Below are 21,215 nucleotides of genomic sequence, written 5' to 3' on the forward strand. Positions count from 1 at the left end.
AAGCCCATCTCTGAAGTGACACACTTCTTCCAACAAGGCCACACCAACTTCTCCTAATAGTGCCACTCCCTGGCCCAAGCATATTCAAAGTAGCACAATCATTATATGTAGAAGAAGAGGAAAAGAAAGAAAAGAAGAGAGAGGTGGGGGGAGGAAGGGAGGGTTGGATTTTTAGTCTCCCCACACTGGGTTAAGCAAGAGTGTCTGCAATGTCTTGAAAGTTCCTTCCATTTCCAATGTGGTTTTTTTTTTTTTTTTTTTTAGCAGTTTCTTTGGTTGTTTTAAAATTTTGCTATTTTCCAGAGCTCATATTATTTTATTTTATTTTATGAGAATCTTGTTTATTTTGTGCTTCCATGGATAGGTAGGAGTTTGGAGCTTTGTATTCTGTTATATTAATCTTCTTGATTTTTAGCATCTTCTTTGATTGTGCTAGTTGGTTATTTTTCCCTCCTCTGGGCTTGTGTGTCTTCTTCTCCCGTTGGCCTTTGTCTTGTGGCCCACAGTGCACCGGACTGAGTGAATCCTTGCTCTGTTATTGCCAGGCTTGACGACTTTAAGACAAATTTCAGAGCCATAAATCAGGCCCTAAAGAAATGTACTGACTTTCTAACAAATTAAAAAATGATAAAGCTGTTTAGACACCTCCATGGTTCATAGGATTCTGGCAACCAGTTTGCTTTTTTGGTTTTTTGGGGAGGGGTGTCAGGGGGTGGTCATAAATGAAAGATTTCAAGTGGGTAAGTGGTACACTTGAGAGAACTACAGGGACAGAATACAAAAAGAGGCCAACTAGGCTGCGCTTACATGTTAAAGGAATGAAGGCTTGAAACCTGGAGAAGGAAAAAAGTGAGTAGAGTTATAGACATAGTTTTATAGTAATGTTATTGTTCCTCTTTCCTCTGTGTATCTATAATACAAAATAATACGGTCTGCCAAAATAATAAACATTAGAACAGTCTGTGGAGCACTGGTTTCTGATTTATCTATATAACACTGGCTTCTAACAGGGCATATCAATACATATTAAATGAAATTATCTATAATATATTTTCAAAATAGCAATTATGACTATAAACCTTTAATACTTATTTTTCCCATAGTAAAACTAGTTTCATTGTCAAACAGTATTACATGAGCTATCCAGGAACATATGAAAACTATTTAAGGTTGATGGATACATTGGAACATAAAGCTTTGTGTACTATTAAAGAGATCAAGTATATCATGCATGCTATTTTCTCCTGGATATAGAAGTTTCTCATTCTGTTTTTTTTCTTCACTATCAGTCAATAAACTAGATGGAAAAAAAGGGACTCACAATGGTTCTCCTCTTCCCACTCTTATTGAGTATATTGGATTTTCTTTCCTCTGCCTGTAACATTGTTCTCTCTTCCTTTCTGTAGACTTTGATTTTAAGTTTTGTAAATACGATATGAAGAATGTGGAATGAACATGGAACCGTGCCTTCTGGTTTGAAGTAGTGTAGTGCATAAGAAAAAACATACTTGACCAGAAAACCAAATTTTTAGTCTTTTCTCACTCATTCTCTTCTAAGGTTGCACTGTTCAAAGAAACTCAACTTTTCTTTCCTAGCCTTCTATATAACCATAACCATAACCATATGTACCAGAAAGGGGACATAGTATTTGAAGGGAGACTGGTTGTAATATTTGTACTCTTGAACTTATCCTCCCTTTGACAATCTTTTTGTTGTTGTTGTTGTTGTTGTTGTTGTTTCAATGTCTTGTTGACACAAGTTCATACTTCATGGATTGGGGGTACTACATACTTGAGGTGGTAGCTCTTAGAGAGAATGCATGGCCAACAAGGAGGCTGTGATTACATCATGCCCTTCTCTTTCCCTTTTCCTCCAGGGCTTTCTGATTTGGTAGAACAGTCCCTGTCTTCAGGGTCTTTTACATCCCTTTCCTCAAGCTCATTTCCTTATTACTTCTTTCTCTGATCACATCTTTGATGACTCAGTCATCCCAAGATCATGTCTTGCCCAAGGGCTACCTTTTTCTGTTTCTTTGCTGGTAAGGCTCTTAAGCTTATATATATTTTTTTCAACAAATGCTTTATCTCCAGGTTGCGTTAAAAGAACAGTTTTTTTCACACTATCTTCCCTGTTCGCATTTTAAAAATAGTATTCTGTATATTTTTAGCACCATTTACTACTTTATTTTTTTCTGCCTCTATTTGTTTTATATTTGTTCTGTCATTGAATTTGACCCAGTTACAGAATGTAAGCACCAGGAAGACAGGACATTTATTTGCTATATTTCCAGCTTTTTGATTCATGATTGTCACACTGTAGATCTTTAATAAATAGTAAATGAATAAATATAAGTGTATATTTTCTGAACTCTAAGTAAGATTTTTAGCCAAGTCTACATTTCTAGAAATGTGTTATCTTTCATAGATTAAACACCTGGTCACAGTTCATAGCATTAGCAAAAGAAAAAAAAAATCTTTATAATAGCCTACTCTTTTCCTCTCACCTCAAAGGGCGGGATTGTGCTTTTAAGCCATTGCTTTAAAGGCATTTGTATATTTTTCTAAAGATACTTAATGAGTCAGAAATAACCATGCATGAAGCCCTTTTAGTATAACCTTTACAAAGTTAGCGTTTGCAATTTAAAATTCTTGTTAGAAAACTTGCTAGAGGAAGATGTATTCATTTATTTTAGATTGTTTCTATTTCAGAGCATCTTGAAATCACTCTTCAAGTAATTTAAAATACAAGGTTATAGCCCAGTGGCAAGTATAGATCCTGAAAGACGAATTCATGCTTCATTTATGTGCTGCTCCATGGACAGTGTGGTCGCAGCATTACTGTAGAGACAGAGACAACAGTTTGAATCCAAGAACCCGAGACCTGGCAGGGACACACTGAGGATGCTGAGGGATGCAAAACAATTGCCATGTGTGTGGTTTTTAGAATTTGATGTCTGGAACAATTCTGAGTATAGTTGCTTCATAGAAGCAAGCAAACAAACCAACAACAACAACAAGGTGAAAATAGCGTGTTTCTGAGACTGCCACACACAGTGTGGCTTTGCTATGACAGTGGTGAGAAGTCTTCAAAGTCTGCAGAAATCTTTTAAGTATAGGATATGACAAATGTGTTGATCTTCAAAGGTAAGGGACGAAGGAGAGATGTCTATAATCCTCTGTTAGGTAGAGACCAAGTGCTCATAATTGATGAACTTAAATATATGAAATTGTTTTTCTCCTTAGTTAAAAGTAAAATGGATGGGGGTGGGGGGTGGGTGAGAGCTGCTAATCCTATCCCTTAATTAAATGGCAGAGCAAGGTCTGGAGAGTCTGCAAAGGAATTCTTACCTAAAAAAGAAGAGATGATTTCAAAAGTGTGGAGAGAGAGAGAGAGAGAGAGAGAGAGAGAGAGAGAATGCTATCATGCAAATACATTTCTCCATAGACCATATAGCTGCCTATTTATAATGAGGAGAGTACTTTTCTATTGGGTTTGGTTCAGAACCACTTATCCATGCTTTCTGTGATTCCGTCTTTGACACAAGTCAAACAACAAGTTTAAATCAAGTTTAAAAGGCGCCTTAGCCTGGGATGGTGGGACTTTCTGAGAGAGTGGAGAGCTATGCTGCAAGCCAATCAGGTGCTGCCTGTGGAGATGTGATGCTTCGCAGCATTTTCATGCATATTCACTCAAGAAAGCTGTTGTGTCCCTGGCCCTTGGAAAGCTGCTCCATGCATTGTGCTGGGAACTTGAAGTGCCAGTGTGACAAGAGTGAAGCATTTGAAGTCAATTGAAGCTGAAAAACAAAAGCTTCGTTTCTGTTTGGTTAAGAAGGAAAGTTGAATTTAAGGTTTTTGTTTTCAACTACGGAATAACAAATAAAACAGCAAGGAGAATAACCAAAAATTAAATCAATGCTATGCCATTATTTTACCAGTAGGAGTTTGTGACTTCCAAAATTTATTTCTATATTTCTTAGGAGAAATAAAACACCATTACTCTTTCTTTTTGTTTTCTTTTTAACTTTTTATTGTTCTTTGTGAATTTTGCATCATGCATCATAGTCTAACTCATCTTTCAGTAGCTCTATATCCACCAACACACACACACCACCACCACCACCACCACCACCAGCACCACCACCAGCACCACCACCAACAACAACAAAACACAGGAAAAGCACAGGAAAACATTTCATCATGGAAGCTGTAGTCTGTCACAGTGTGTCCGACAGTCTATCCCTCTGTCCACACATCTTCACTTGCAAATGTTCACTGCAATGAGTCTTTGGTCTGGTTCAAAATCTCTAGCTTCTGTGACACCGTACTTATTGGATCCTCATAGTTATCCCATTGTTGCAGTGTGCTTTGGAGATCCTACAAGTTTGGAACAGCAGGACTGATGCTTTCTCATTTGGAACAGAGATGAGAGATTTTGGAGGTGGGTCAACTCAGAGACCTAAATCTGGTCTTAATCAGATCTTACCTTGATGCTAAGAGCTAGCTGTTGAATGAAGCAGAGATGCATGAAGATTCACACAGTGACCCAGACTAGCTTCCTCTCTCTACATTGACCAGGTGCTTGACCAGTGGATAGGTGAGCCTTATGGAATCTCAGCTTCTTGCAGCAGTAATTCTCTTCTTGACTTCAATTCAGTTTATTTAGAGAACGTTGCTCCATTCCTAGGGTGTGGTTTTTAAGAATGATTTTAGTGAAATTTTGTTATCTATGCTTTAAAAAAATTAAAACGTTACTGGCATTTTACTTAGTAAATTTACAATTAATGGTTGATGGGTGAACTTTGTACTTATAGAAGTTAGATGAAAGTTGTCAAACAACAGAAACTAAAGCCAAACTAATAAACAAAATACAATGACCACCACAAGAAAATCAAATTAACAAACAGGACTCAACACTCACACAGTTACACAGCCTATTTACTACTGCTCATGTATGCTGTGGTTATACAACGCTGTCTTTCATTGTATTTTAAGACCCCTTCCGGAAACATAGGTTAACATCTCTCCTGTCCCAACATCTTTCCAGTCCTGTCTGCAAATGTAACTGCCCACACTAACCATCTTCCTTCACATTTTCCCCAAACCAAGTGTGGTATTTCACAGTATTGTTTACCAACTTCTTTTATTTTTATAACAATTTCATCTTCTAAGAATGCTTCTCCCAGCCATTTGACCCTGTCAGTGACAGCCTTGCCTATTAGAACTTTATTTCCAGTAATTTTTGGTATTTTGTGGTTTCCATCTTCCAGTCAGGAGGTCTCCTTCTCTTGCATGTTGAGTGTTAGTCTGCTCAGTTCTCTTTCAGGCTTCCACTGCATGCAGAGGAATTCTATAGCTAACAGGTAATGTATTTACAATGTATTACTAAATAATAATTACAATACATTACCAACTCATTATTATCTCCTCACTGTCACTCCAGTGAAACATGTTCAAAATCAAACCAATGACATCTTTCACGATTCACCAGTAAGATGTGGTTATGCTCTGCGGGCTCCCTCCTCCCCACGCTCCTATAGCAGGTAGCCAAATCTATCTCAGAATCTGGTCACACTCTTCTCTTAACCAGTTCACATTGCTTTAGCTTAGAGTTTTGTCTGTTACTGGAGTTGTGACAATTTTTTTTGACTCTTATTTTTTTTTCTCCAGAGTATAATCAATGAAGTGGTTTAAAAGGATAGATCTGCTTATGCGTTATTCCTCACTTAAAACTTGCCAATCTTTTCTGTTCCTTTGCCATACATATCCAAATAGCAGGCCAGAAAAAAGCTCCCTTCTAATTTTTTTGTTGGCCATAGAAACTTCATTAGAAGTAAACATGATGTTCAAAATTCTTCAAACATTACACACTCTGTTTTATAACTCTCTAAACTATTTTTCTTTCTTTTTTCTTTTGCATTTGCATGTGATATATGTCTGTGTAAGCATGTTTATGTGTATATGTGTGTATTTTGAATGCATTTGTATATTTGAGCTTGTTTGACATTCTATTGATATCTGTTACCATTCTTGATCACTTTCTACCTTAAATTATCCCAGAACTCTCCAGTTTGGTTAGTATGTGACAGCTAACAGTTGTTAGCTGTGAACTTGCTTTGGCCTCTGTTTCTGTGTTCTGAGCCCTGAGATAACAGGCAGGCCACCATGCCTTGGTGTGTGCTTGGGATTCAAACTCCATTTCCTATGCTATTTGTATCACCTGGGAGGTGTGATTTACCCATGAATTATTCTTTCCTTAGGTTTACTAGTATTTGCCTCTATCTTGTCAAAGCTTCATTTTTTCCATATTCAAATGTATTTTATTTTTATCTACATCTCCAGTTTCTAATGCTGCCCCTTATTGTTCCTCTTTACATTTGTATAATCAGTGTTTCAAAAGAATCCTCAAAGAAAGCTGAAAACAATGGTTAATTATGTGGCAATGTTTGTTGAGGATTTCTTGCTCTATTCTTGTGTCTTCTTCTCCCACTAAAAACAATATGTAAATAAAAGCAGAAAATGGGAATAGGCTGGTACTGAAAGCCTGAGAGGCTGTGTGGCTGTTGAAGGGAAAAGGCCAAGAGGAGGACTCAGTTGTGTTGGGGGCACTATTCAACATTAGATGGAGACCACCTGGAGCAGAGGATGCTGCAGGAATAAGTGCCAGGATGGAGATAAAAGTGACTTTAATAGAAATGATGTCTAAGCAACATCAAAGAGCCAACTCTCCTGTAAAGGGAGTAACTGAGCTCTTATTCTGGCAGAGGTACAAGTGGAGGGTCTCTGGCTACAGTCATGACAGAGGCTAAGGGCTCAGATTTGGTCTAATATTTCTTTTGCTGTAGATAATAAGATGCCGTTAAGGGAAAATAGCATGTAACAACAGGATCAATTCTATTATTTCAGGTCTTCATGTTCAAGTGTATCTAAGGATGTTTCTCACTTATAGAACAGTAAATGCTATTAATTTAAACTTGCTCTCCAGTATTAACATTTCATAATTATTCATAATTATTCATAATTAACATTCATAAGTATTTCACTCTTATTCTCTCCAATGGCTACAAAGGCCCTCCCTCCTGAACAGGAGATATTTATGTGTTCTGCTGTTGAGTTCTTCAAACAGAGCTCAGGTAGACCTGGAACGGGAAAGGAAATTCATGTGATTAAAACATGCTGCCATGTTTGGCTTAAGAAGAAAAAGAACATAGATATAAACATCGTTAGACATTTGTTTATAATTAATTGCTAATGATAGATTGAATGATTTGAAAGCAACAGGAAGTATAAATAATATAGGAAGAAAAAAGAGAAAAAATAGTGTTAATAATAACAATTGCAGATGGTTACCGTTTTCTCTGGAAAGTATTGTTTTAAATTTCTGTTAAATCTTGCCAGATCCTGAGAGATTGTTTGATCTTCGGTAGAACACGTTACCGCTGCTGCAGCCGTAGGAAATGTTGCCGAAACATCTGCAAAATCAAGGCTGACACACTCACATATGCACTCACGTTTAGCTGATAAATCTCTAGATGACTTAAGAAGTTACTTTTCTATGGTTATATTTCCAGAAAGCTAAGTTGTGTCCTTCAGAGTATTCATATAATGCTCATAGTTTAAATTGTGATTTTTTCTTGGCTAAAGGAAGTACTGAGAAAAGAATGTTTTTATTTGCTTGTTGTTTTCTTTTTGTTTTGAGGCAGGCTGTCTCTGTATAGCTTTGGTTGTCCTGGAACTCACAGAGATATGCTCCCTACCTCTGTTTATGGAGTGCTGGGATTAAAGGTGTGTGCTATCCTTGTTTTGGTCTAGAATGTGTTTTCAAAATTTGTTTTTGTATTTGTTTTTCTTACATACCTGTAATTAACTTCTTCTTTTACTTTTTCTACAATAAAAATGTGCAATTAACTATTTCTTTTACTTTTTCTGCAATGAAATGAGAATTCAAACAGTCCAACTCTCGCAGTGATACTAAAAAATGCTCATAATATTGTTTGAGCCTATAGATTTGAGTAGATTCTGTTGATATTTAGATACATGTATCTTGTTTTTCTCCTCATTTTGAATTTGTGGAACCATTATTGTATTGAGTTAGAGTTCTGCTGCTATCTAAATATTAGCATAAGATGCAATATTTATATAACAGCAACATGAACAATTAAAATGAGAATATGAAATCAAAATTAAGTACTGCTTGCCTAGGGTAACAACAACAGTTAAAAAAAAAAGAAAAAAGAAAATTACAAACTAAACAAAAGCAGGGTTCGACACAATGGTATTGGACTCCCGGTGTAGTCTTTTTACTATTAAGATGTTTAGCACAAATATATTTATAATTTTTAACTTTCTATTTTGGTCTGTTTGCAAAACTTGACCCCTTCTTGAAAAAAATGTTTAGCACTGAGTATAAATTTGATCAATGATTTATTAAAGGGTTTGATATACCAAAGGGTATATAAAGCAGCTGCAAAGCTCTGTGAAATGAAGAGAGTCTGTTCTACACATACTCCTTGGAAGTTATGGAAGCTGATTTCACAGTCACAAATTTATATTCCCTCTGTGATCTGTGTGGATGGGATTCAAATTCTGTTCAAATCACTGGTCAATATGTCACTCGGATCAAATACCACTAATTAGATGTTCAAAACTGCTTCTAAAGAACATGGCTATCTACCTAATAAAGAATAAAGTGCTTTTAACCTATTTCTATTGTGTTAAAAGCCTGTGATTCCCATAGATTGCTCTGTCATGATGTGGTTTGATCTTTTTGAGATGGAAAAATGTGGTCATGTTCTGACATAGACATTAAGAAGTGAGTTCACATAAACTCTAGCACAAGCCTGCTCTGACCTTCCCACATGAATCTGAGGAATTTGGTTGGTTGTTTAGTTTTTAAACAATATTTTTATTCTTTGAAATTTTCATACAGTGTATGAAATACACGGAAATACACTGCGATGTTACTCACCTTGGTCTCCCCAGCTCCTCCTATGAGTTTCCCTCCACCCTCCTTGACCTCTCTACCCAACTTTGAGATTTCCCTCTACCTCCATAAAGTTCAGCTTGTATTGTCCAACTAGTGGGGCCTGCCTTATCACGGAGTCACAGCATTAGAGAAATCTGACTTTCCTTCTCCCAGCAACTAACAAAAGACAACAACTCCTCAGGCAGTGGCAGAATTTCCTGTCTACCACCCATCTATGCTGGACTTTTGTATGACTTGAGTGTGCACAGGTTTTATATATGCTGTCACAGTCACTGTGACCTCATATGTACAGTTTCCCTGGAAACTGTTCAGGAAAACACTTACCTTGATGTGATCTGCCATCTCTGGTTCTTGCAATCGTTCCTCCCTGTCTTCTGGCAAGATGCCTAGGCCCTGGAAGGAGGGCTGTGATATGTATCTTTCATTTAGGCCTCATCATGCCATAGTCTCTTATTTCCTGTGAATTGACAGAGAATGTCTGTGGTGTTTTGAATAGGTATGGCCCCCATAGACTCAGACGTTTAAATACTTGGTCATAGGTAATGACACTATTAAGAGTTGTGGCCTTGTTGGAGGAGGTATGTCACTGTGGATGGAGGCACGCCTTGAGGCCATATTTATACTCAAGCTCTGCCCAGTGTGAAATCCAGTCTCCATCTTGTTGCCTGTGGATCAGGATGTAGAAACCTCAGTTCCACGAGCACCAAGTCTATCCGGACACTGCCTTGCTTCCCACCATGATGATAATGGACTAAACCTTTGAAACTGTAATCCAGCCCCAGTTAAATGTTTTCTTACATAAGAGTTGCCTTGGTCATGGTGTCTCTTCTCAGCTCTGGAAATCCTAACTAAGACAAGGTGTCTATATAATGAGACGCTTCACTGATGAGCGTTGAGAGAGATTCTGATTTATGGGTATAGCAAAAAGTCATTGGGAGTTGTTTTAATATTAGATCAATTTACCTAAGCAATAATGTTGGGTTCTTTCCTAGAGTCTCTGATTGATCTAGACACAGGAGCTTCTCCTTTAATAGTGCCTGGTATGAATTCCAACTTATAGGGAACAGGCCTTGGATCCAATCAGAAAATTGTTAATAACCACAGATTCTTTTGGAAGCATTGTGATCAATACATAGAGCATTTATCTCTTTCTGTCTCTGACTCTCTGTCTCCCCTCCTGGTGTGGTGATGTGTGTATACAAATGAATACATATGAATGGGCATGTATGTGTGGTTGCTGGCTATGTCATGCATGTGAAAGTCAGAGTATAATCTGCATTCCTTTTTGAGACAGGGTTTCTCTGGATAGTCCTGGCTGTCCGGGAACTTACTCTGTAGATCAGGCTGGCCTCGAACTCAAAAATCTGCCTGCCCCTGCCTCCCAAGTGCTGGAATTAAAGGCGTGCACCACCACTGCCCGGCAAATATTTCTCCCTAGTCCATACGGGAATTGAACCCACGACCTTGATGTTATTAGCACCACACTCTAACCAACTCAACTGAGCTAACCGGCCAGCTCTGCATTCACAATATAAAACCTGGTGATTTAATTCGTAGCATCAGGCTTAGCAGTAGTCTCATTTATCCACTGAGCCATTTCGCTAGCCCAGCAGAGTGAAGACCTTTTAAAGGAAAACTGGCCAAAGGTTGGTGACTTCTGAATTTATGAAATAAATCTTCCGAGTTTGCTTTCAGCTCTTGATAGCTTGTGTTTCTCATGTTCAGATTCAAATCTACCTGTTCCAGATACCAGTGGAGTCTGCATCCTATGAAATGCAAAAATAAGGTCTTTGTTGTTGGAATGTTTCATTTTTTTTCTATGAAACGTTGTCTCCAGGAGTGAGAAAGAAAAATCTAAAATCTCTATGCTTACAACTGCTACATTTATCATTCATCAGCTGCTTGTTCCCAGAGTGTGTCGTGGTGATTTATCTGAGTTAGTCTGATCCCACACCGTGTTCAATGCTAGTGAACAAATTAAAAAAAAATGAGAAAGATCTCAAGAACCACGTGCTATGATGTTTGTAGGTGGGGCCATGACAAAGTCACAGCCAGCTGCTGGCTGCACAGAAGTCAATGGGAGAAAGTGGAGCGAAATGGTCGGAAAGTACGCCATTTATGTTCTCTACAGATGTGGACATGGGATTCAAGCAACTTCCATCAGCAGGGTAGACTTGGTCACTAAAGTAGTGATGAAAAACTCTTCAAGAGTGAACTTGAGAGATGCTATCTTAGGTTGAACATATGGAAGGAATCATCAGTCTACTTTATGTTAGTCAAGAGATGACAGGCAATATTAGAAGTAGACCAGGCTAGAGACAAAAGGATAGTGCAATGAGATTATTTAGTTTGAGGCACTTGAAACATACCAAATCTGATTTTACCTTTGTATTCCAGATTCAATTCTTATAACATATACCAATAAAAGGTGAACCAAAGTGATTTTATATATATTTGTATGTGTGTGCACGCATGTGTGTGTGTCACAGAACTACTGATGATTTGTTTCTCTGTTTTTACAGAAACATATTCATAACTCTTACATCACCAGCAAGTGTATTTTTAAATTTGTTGTATATGACATCATGAAAAACACATTTTTAATTTTCAACATGTCATCATGCTTATTTTCAGCCCTAGAGATATTACAGATGGGAGCTTTTCTCAGCTAATATTTATGTTGTGCTTTTATGACTCTCCAGTCAAAGTGAAAAATATAGTTAGCAAAAGTGCTAAGATTCCAAATCCAGTAAACCTTTGTTTCATTTTGTACCATTTTCGCGTTTTATTCCATTCTTGAAACCCCATGCTTACTATCATTTGACCAATGGTTCATGTATGAAGTTGTACAAATTGCCAAAGTCACAAAAATATATGTAGAATTCCAAATGGAGTATGCAGGCATACAGAATTCCACAAATTGTTTTCCTACTTCCCTTTCTTAGAATTTCCTTTTCTTTTAAAAGATGTGTATTTTTCATCATGATCTTCACACAACTGATTTATCTTCAAAACAAGCAATGAATCTAAAATTGAGAAAATTGTACTTTCTTGTTCATCATGATTTCCCTTTTAAGCTGGGACTAAAAAGAGAGCATAAATCTGAGACTATCCCCCAAATGTGGTAAAACAAATTTTAGAATGGGGTTCTCTGCTCCCAATAGGCTTCTCATAATCTAAGTCTATGATAATTATTTGTATATCACATTTTGAAAATATCATTTGGAAAATCTAGGTCGTCTTTTTTCCCCACACCTCTTTGCCTGACTGGACTCCTTGTCAGTTTCTCTTCCTATAATTTCTAAACACAAATTTTGCTTGATTATCAAATTACATTTTTTGCTTTCCTTTTATTTTAAACCTTCTCCTTCAAAATCCCCAGTATTTTGATTTTAATGACTATTTCCTCAAGAAATGGCTTGAATGTTGCTTTCAATGTAACAGTGTTCAACTATTATTTTTCAAGGCTGGTTTCACAATTTACCCAGTTATCTTATATTTCAATCTTGTAAAACTCTCATCAATCTTTGTACTTCTTACTGTGGCTCTCACATATGATGTATTAGACAATCATTTTATGAGTTAAGTTGAATCATCTCCATTGGTAGCTCCTATTTACATAAGACACTAGGAAATTATTCAAATCACGGACTCATCTTGTTTGCATAGACAAAGGTAGTGTACCAGGCTCTCCCCATTATATTACCTCATTAAGCTCCATTCATCAGACATGGGTTTTAAACACCTAATAATTGCAGGTTGCAATAATATGTTACTCTGTCCTAGAACTAGGACCAAATATAATTATATAATCATGTATCTGAAAAAATATATAATTATATATATCTCACATATTTAAAATAAATTTCTAAAATAAAATAATTATACTAACTTGGTATCAATTGCATCTTGTCTAAATAAATACAAAATATTCATCTTTGTTTAGTCTCATATAAAACCTGATAAAGCGACTTAGTCCTTGGGACACATAGATATTGAGGCATTGATCTTCTTTGATAACTTTTCCAAATTCACAAAAGATGAACATTTTCTTTCTTCTAAGCACTTTGATTTCTTTTTTTTTTTTTTTTTGTTTCAGACTCTCTGATTTTAGCTGTTTCCTAGGGTTGCTCATAAACAGAAGAAGAAATGGAGCTGAGGTCTCAGGAGTAGCAAACAATTGTGGAAAATCATGAGGTAATATTGTCCTTGCAACATTTCCGGCCTACTTTTCAGGACCCAGGGGACTCAGATAAGCATTAGATTCGTGTCCAAAACAAACCACAGAGGTCTGTAAGCCACTGCGCACCCTTGGTATAACTTTTTTCACAAGCAATTAACTTAAGAAAGTATATTCTTTTTCCATGATTAAAAAACTTAGAACATGAAGGAAGTACCTGGGTTTGTGGGATCTGACAATTTTCTGTCTTAATTCAAAATTCTAGGCAGAGTTGCATTCATAAAATAACCACACTGTAATATGTAAGCCAAAGGATATAAGCAGTGCATCATGGGTAGGGAGTTTATTTATATTATTCTTTTGAAATCTTCAGCTGGTATAGAAAACAGACCCTTTGAGCTAGATCAGCAGTTGTGCAGGTAGACTTCCTACTTTGGGAAAAGAGCTGGTCTTTAACTTTCGGGAATTGAGCCGAGCAGATGTGAAAAGTTCAACCAAAGGAAGAACAGATTAAATGCACTTTTGTGGTTGAAAAACCAAAACAGATGTTTTTATTAAACCACAAAAACCTGAACTCACTTTAATAGCACTAGGTGTCTGAATTTTCAATTTGTGTTTGAAATAATTAAAGCATTGAAGTCATAAACTCTTAATCTTTGAATTAAGCTTTCATACTAAAGAAAACCCATGAAAACCACCCAGGAACATAACATTGCTATCATTATGCTTCTTATCTGAAAATTTTTTAAAAAAGTATCTGAAATTTACAACAAAACCTTTTAGAGATTTTTATTATTTTATTCAAAAACATAGTCATTAAATGATGTCTCAAACTTTTACCAGAACAATCCTGAAATGTGTAGATTACTGCTGCTACAAGGTCAACACATATGAGAAAGATTCAGTCATAGAGCAGGATGAACATCATGCTAGTATATGAATTCACAGGCTATTGATCAGTTTACTGGAATTCCTCTCCACTCATGACAGCCTCTACCATGGGAGATACAATGTGTGGGAAAGCAAATAAGTCACATAAAGCTGTACCGACTAACTCACACATAATTTTGGTTCTCTCTGTTTTAATATTAATAGTCCATTCCTATACTTCAAAACAAAAGGTTAAAAGTCCAAATTAAAATAATTAAGAGAGAGACAGACAGAGATAGACAGAGAGACACAGGGCAGACACACACAGTCAGAGACACTGAGACCTGAGAGATTTGTCCCATGGTTAGAAGACTTTGATCATTAATCAAGATACAATTTACACTTTGGGCCAAGAGGGATGTATTTAGCTAAAATGGGCTTTAAGGATGTAGTCTTTTACTTTTATTTGGAAAAATGACCATTGTACAATGTGGGATGATTTAGGAGAGTGCTGGGAACATGCTAAGATTCTCTGTCATGTAATAATTGAGTATTGGGAGTGGAAGAATCTCTAATGGTTATCTGTTCTCACTGGAAGTATCCTTTTCTCCACTGTAAGTCTAAAATTGGGAAATGAATGAGGGTGACTTCCAAGTTGTCTGGGGATTTTTTTTTTTTAAATTGCACATCATTTTCTTTTTATATACACATTTCAAAAGTTCCCTGAGGTTGTTCTGGCTCCCAACCGCCATTTCGCCATTCTGCCCTGACCTCCTTGAGAACTAAGCTCTTTATTCTATTTTTTTAACACCTCTGTGGAAATGACCACAGCTTCACTTATGCAACCTACAAAATGACCAGACTGTTATATCTTCTGAAGTTTATGCAAGAATATCTAACATCACATTGGTTATACACTTATTACAATTGATTCTCTTGTTTCTTTATGTTTTTAAAGCTATGATTACATACCATTATTTTTAGGCTATATAATGTATTGATTGAATATTTGCATATGGTGATAAATAATATTAAACATATTTGATTTATTAGGGAAAAAATAAGACATCCTTAATTTAGTCAGAAGAGTTTTGGATTATAGATGATTTTTCTTTAAAAAATAGGTTGTCATTTTTTTTGTTTTGGGGGATATTCTCGGCTCAGGAGCCACATGGAGATCAAGCTGCACAACTGCTATATATGTGTAGGGAGGCCTAGGCCCAGATAATGTATGTTTTTTGGTTGGTGGTTCAGACTTTGAGGGCACCAATGGTCCAGTTAGTTGATTCTGTTGGTCTTCCTATGGAGTTCCTATCTCCTTCAGGCTGGCAATCCTTCCTCCTATTCTTCCAAGTTTGACTGTGGGTGTGTGTATCTGGCTTAGTCAGCTACTAGGTGGATCCTCTCAGAGGACAACATGCTCCTGTCTGCAAACGTAAAAGAGTATCATTAATAGTGTCAGGGATTAGTGTTTGCTCATGGGATGAGTCTCAAGTTTGGTAGGCTATTGGTTGGCCCTTCCCTCAGTGTCTGCTCTAGCTTCCGTGCCTGCAATTCTTGTAGACAGGATAAAATTTGGGTTGAAAGTTTTGTGGGTGGATTAGTGTCTCTATCACTCCACTGTTGTTCCTGACTAACTACAGGAGGTGGTCTCTTCAGTATCCATATCCCAAATATACTGAGTCATAGCTAATATTACTCCCATTGAGTCTTGGGCTCCTCCCTTATCCCAGGTCTTTGTCTAATCCTAGAGATACTCCAACCTCTTTACACCCAGCAGTTGCAGATTTCCATGCATTTATTCTCATGGCCATTTAGCTTGCCCCACACCTGATACTGAACCCCTATTCCTTTCCACATACCTATCCCTCACAGTTCCCTCCTTTCATCTGCCTCTTATGACTATTTTATTCCTACTTCTAGCAAACCACAGATGCCAACTTAGACTACTATACCCAGCAAAACTCTCAATCTCCATAGATTGAGGAAACAAGATATTCCAAGACAAATCAAATTCAGATAATATATATCCTACAAACAAGCAAATCTAGTCTTACAAAAAATACTAGAAGGAAAATTCCAACCTAGGAAAGATAACTTCATTCAGGAAAACACAGGAGATAAGTAATACCATACTAGCAAATACAAGGAAAGCACACATGCACACACACAAACACACACACAAACACACACACACACACACACACACATACACACACACTACCACCACCACCACCATCACCACCACCAATATCAAAATAACAAGAAATAGCAAACACTGGTCATTAATTTCTCTCACCATTAATGGGCTCAATTCCCCCAATAAAAACACACAGACTAACAGAATGGATGTGAAAACAGGATCCATCATTCTTCTGCATATAAGAAACACACTTTATATATAAGATACCTTATATATAAACACACTTTACATATAAGAAACACCAGGTAATAAGGACGCGTGCTCCACTATGTTCATAGCAGCCCTATTTATAATAGCCAGAAACTGGAAAGAACCCAGGTATCCCTCTACAGAAGAGTGGATGCAAAAAATGTGGTATATATACACAATGGAGTACTATTCAGCCATTAGAAACAATGAATTCATGAAATTCTTAGACAAATGGATGGAGCTGGAGAACATCATACTAAGTGAGGTAACCCAGTCTCAAAAGATCAATCATGGTATGCACTCACTAATAAGTGGATATTAGCCTAGAAAACTGGAATACCCAAAACATAATCCACACATCAAATGATGTACAAGAAGTGGCCTGGTTCTGGAAAGACTCAGTGTAGCAGTATAGGGCAAAACCAGAACAGGGAAGTGGGAAGGGGTGGATGGAAGAAAAGGGGGAAGGGAAGAGGGCTTCTGGGACTTTCGGGGAGTGGGGAGCCAGAAAAGGGGAAATCCTTTGAAATGTAAATAAAAAATATATCGAATAAAAAGAAAAAAAGAAAAAAATAAGAAACACACCTGAGCCATAGAAATAGACATTACCTCAGAATAAAGGGCTGGAAAAAAGTTTTCCAAGCAAGATGACACTAGAAGTGAGCTGGAGTAGTCATTCAATTATTTAATAATATAGACTTTCAACCAAATTTAATCAAAAGATACAGAAAATGACCCCCATACTTAGCAAAGAAAAAATCTACCAAGATGATATTCAATTCTGGACAACTGTGCCCCAAAGACAATGGCATCCACATTTGTTAAAGAAACATTGCTATAGCTTAAATTTACATCCATCTTCATACATTAATAGTGGGAACCTTTGATACCCAAGGCTCCCCAATTCACAGAACATCCAGACAAAAACTAAACAGAGAGATAATATCAGGAGACAGTATGAGATTAATCTCCTGGTATGGGTCACAACTGAACTAATTATTGGTTGGCCACTCCCACAATTTCTGTGCCATCTTTACCTCAGCACATCTTATAGACAGGACAAATCATAGGTTGAAGGTATTGTGACTGGATTAGTATCCCAATCCCTCCACTGGAAGTCTTTCCTGGTTACAGGCTATCTCCCTTTTCTAGAAATCTTAGCTAGGGTAACTCTCAATAATTCCTGGGAGCTTCTTCTGCACTCGGTTTGTAGTTTATCCCAGAGATGTGTCCTACCTTGATCCTGAGATCCCTTTTGTCTCTCCCAGTACTCTCTTCCCTTATCAGTCAGGTCAACAATCTCTATATGTCCACTAAACTGATAATAGAAGTGCAATAGAGATTGCACTTCTGCGATGTGAAGAGACATCAAATCCTGGCCTTCAAATTTGTAAAAAAAATAATGCAAAACTTAAATGAAATAAAATGAATGTTTAAAATATTCCTAAACAAAATATTTTCTCAATTTGAAGTAAATTATTTCTCACTAGCCTCTTATTCCCTTCAAAAACTCCACATCACTAGGACTGTTGCTCTTTGGTTCATGCTCAATCCTTAGTCTTTATTCAATATGAATTTTGTTATTTTCTGCTCTGAACTAGCTGACGTTTGACACTCAAATATACCACTTTGTATTTGGTTTTTATTAGATGTAATTTTATTGCAATCTCAGTTATTGATTATTGAGATGTGTTTGAACACTTATACTATATTGGCAAATACTATCTCTCTTCCATTTTCTTGTTATTTTAAAATTAAATATTTTCTCTCTCTGCATCAGTTAATATACCTTCAAAATCTGAACAGATCCAAAGGAGGACTATAATATATGACACTATATATTAGGTGAACTTTGTCTCAATGGGCAATATCCTGGCTATCGTTCCTTTTATATGAGATGTTTAACTTCTATAGTCTTTGCAGAATACGGCTAAGAGATGGGAGAATTAAAAGAGGTAGAGAGAAATAGAGAACAGCAAATAAATGACTCTTACTGTACATTCTTGCTGTGTTCCTACTTTTCATGTTGGTTTGGACATTTTGTCAAGCTGAGTGTGTGTCTTGTTTTTAATGTATGTTTTCAGATATTTAATATAGTTCTCAAAAGAAGCCAGTCTGCTTAATATAAGGTATAGACATAGAGAAAATGCTTCTTTCCATAGCTGTTTAAAAAAATAAAGCTTACTTTTGTTGTCATTATTGAGACATTTTAAAAAAATTCAAGGGCAATTTTGTTTTCAGACTATTGTTATGCTAAAAATAAGATGTGAAAACTTCAGCAGGACATTACTATACCATGACCTCACAACAGCAGCAGATCCCCACTTCAAGTGAGTATGTAATACATAATTTCACATGGAAATCAGGATGTATAGTTATCGTGTTTCTTATTAATCTCCCAAGCCAGTAACTTTCTCATAAAATAAAGTTGTTTTTGAAATATGACTTATTCCTTGTATAATTTGTTGTTAGCTGCAAGTTACTTTTTTCTTGTATTTGTGACAGAAATTATGTTTATTTAAGCCACTTAACTTCTTTTGTGTTCCTGAGTCCTGAGTCGATATTCTCATCGACTTAAACTTTTCAGTGTGGAAGTAGAGGGCAGAATGGAAAAGACAGAATTTGAGGCCTTTCATTGTTCAAAAAAAAAAAATCATTGTCAGATTTTACAAACTTCTTTCCTCCAGGTCTTTTCTCAAACCAAATTTCAAGGTTTCATGACCCAGATGAAGATGCAATGTTTTCATTGTGTATTCTCTGAAAAATGATATTCTGTGCTAAAATTCCTTCTCATAATATAGTTATTATTATATCATTTTAAAAATGTTTATTTGTAATTATCTATTTATTCAGTAAATATACTTTAAGTTTTTGTCATAATTCAAGTCTATTAGGCTCTATGACGGAACAGTAGAACAAGTTTAAAAACAGCTATCATATCCTAGTCTATTATAAAGAAAGTATACTTAATATATGCTGTCTAGTGTAAGCAGGGAAGTCCTAGAAACTATGGGAACATACAAATTACTCCCTATTCAAGCTGGAGTTTCAAGGACCGTTTATAAAGCACCCATGCCTGTCTTCATGCCTGCTGCCTGATTTATGTGCCCTTTTATAGTGCTCCAGGCAATTTAAATATACAGCCAGAGTCGAGGACAAATGAACCTTAGTCCATCTGGATGAGGTGCGGAGCCTTGGTTTACTGGGTGTTCACTGATGCTCATCTTCCCAACCGGTGGAACCTACTGGACTCTTCCCTTTGCACTGACTGTAGAAACAGTCATCAGAAGAAGTCTAATGAATTAACGATTATTTTATTAATAATAATACTATCATTGCTAAGCTGTGGGAGCAACGAGAAAGCCCTAACCCTGAGGCTCTTTCTCTACTTATCATTAGTCTGTAGAATTTTCTTATAAGCCATTTAAAGAAAAAAGGTTGGACCTAAGGAGCCTGTAGTATCATCAATGAACATGGTCCACCAGGAAACTGTCCCTAAACTTTACCTCCAGTGTTTATTTGGTTAAAAGTACTAATTCTCTGGGTCCAGTTACATTATTATTTTAGGTAAAAGTGAACACATTTTATGGCACCTATGAATAGAAAAATTCAAATAATTTAGGTAATTAGCCAGAGTGACCCCTTCAAAGAGTTACCCTGGAGATACTATCATTAATGTACACAGGTAACTGGAGGTTGTAGCTTTCATCCTTGCACTTCTTGGCCTGGGTTAATTGCCTCTTTCCCCATCCTGTCTTTCTAATTTGCTATGCAAACCAAACCAAACCAAATCCAAAACCAAAAAAACAAAACTAAAACAACAAAACAACAACAAAAAAATCAAAAACAAAAGAAACAAAACAAAAACGAAAAGAACAAAAGCAACTTCTTGGCTCAATTTTTTTTTCCCAATCTATATTGTTACTTAAAAGACAGAACTGTTAAGGTGATAGCAATCCAAGATAGGGCAGAGCAATTCAAAACACACCAAAAAGATAACAGATTTAGTGAAACTGACATATGTTAGTGATTATGCAATCATTCATTTCCCACAGATTTCTTTTTATAGGAAACTTTGGAAAATCCCAGAAGAACTGACCGAGTCATTTAAACCACAACAGGTTTCTTTCAACATCAAAACCATGAGTAGGATTGGGTGAGGAATACTTCAGCCTTTTCTTTTTTTCCTAAAGACAGGGACAGAATGCTTCTGACTGTGCAAACTGTGGCTTTGCCTTCAGAGCAGCAGATCTGACTTCCTCCTTAAACCAAGGAGTCCTGAAAACATCCAAGCCCAGGAAGCATATTTTCCCCATGACATGAGAAAGGGCCACAGAGATCCAAATGAAAACGGACATTTCGCCGAGTGACTGTATCTCACCTTGGCTGTGTGCCTAATTCAACAGGCACTTAGGTGGCTGAAGAGGAAGATTTTTGTTTCCGTGAATGCAGCCCGAGTTGGACAGAGAGCCTTTTGACAGCAGGCCGAGTTCCTTGTGCTCACTGGCAAAATCACCACATTTCTCTTCCAGTTGTTGTAGGGGTTTGAAAATCCCTCATTTCCTGGCAAAAGTTTTTTTTTTCCCCCTCCAGGAGATAAAGGCAGGGCATCTTCCGTCTACACCATAGAATACTTCTATCACCTCAGAAACGGTTTTCAGCCTGGCAGGGTTGCTTGAACACTCTAGCTCTCCACGGCCTCTTGACAGCTGGCTGATGACCAAAGAGTCTCAGGGAAGTACTCCCTTCTCTGATTGTCCATGTCAGTGGGAGTCTGCAGGCTGTCA

The 21,215-nt window shown here is 36.8% G+C and overlaps 2 long non-coding RNA genes across 4 annotated transcripts in view; one reads left to right on the forward strand and one right to left on the reverse strand.

The window, feature by feature from the left end:
- Positions 1–21,215, forward strand: part of LOC127685342 (uncharacterized) — a 163,562-nt gene that overhangs the window by 131,666 nt on the left and 10,681 nt on the right. The window lies entirely within an intron of this gene.
- Positions 809–21,120, reverse strand: LOC127685341 (uncharacterized). 3 transcript variants are annotated; one of them, XR_007977843.1, is made up of 5 exons: positions 20,810–21,120; positions 9,311–9,443; positions 7,351–7,472; positions 4,487–4,683; positions 809–833 (listed from the first exon to the last, which is right to left on the reverse strand). It is a non-coding gene; the product is annotated as an uncharacterized LOC127685341 (long non-coding RNA). The 3 variants fall into 3 exon arrangements; XR_007977842.1 differs by lacking the exon at positions 809–833 and adding an exon at positions 4,135–4,377; XR_007977841.1 differs by lacking the exon at positions 809–833 and having other exon boundaries at positions 4,135–4,683.

Source organism: Apodemus sylvaticus, chromosome 5 (assembly GCF_947179515.1).
Source record: "Apodemus sylvaticus chromosome 5, mApoSyl1.1, whole genome shotgun sequence".
Taxonomy (NCBI): Eukaryota; Metazoa; Chordata; class Mammalia; order Rodentia; family Muridae; genus Apodemus; species Apodemus sylvaticus.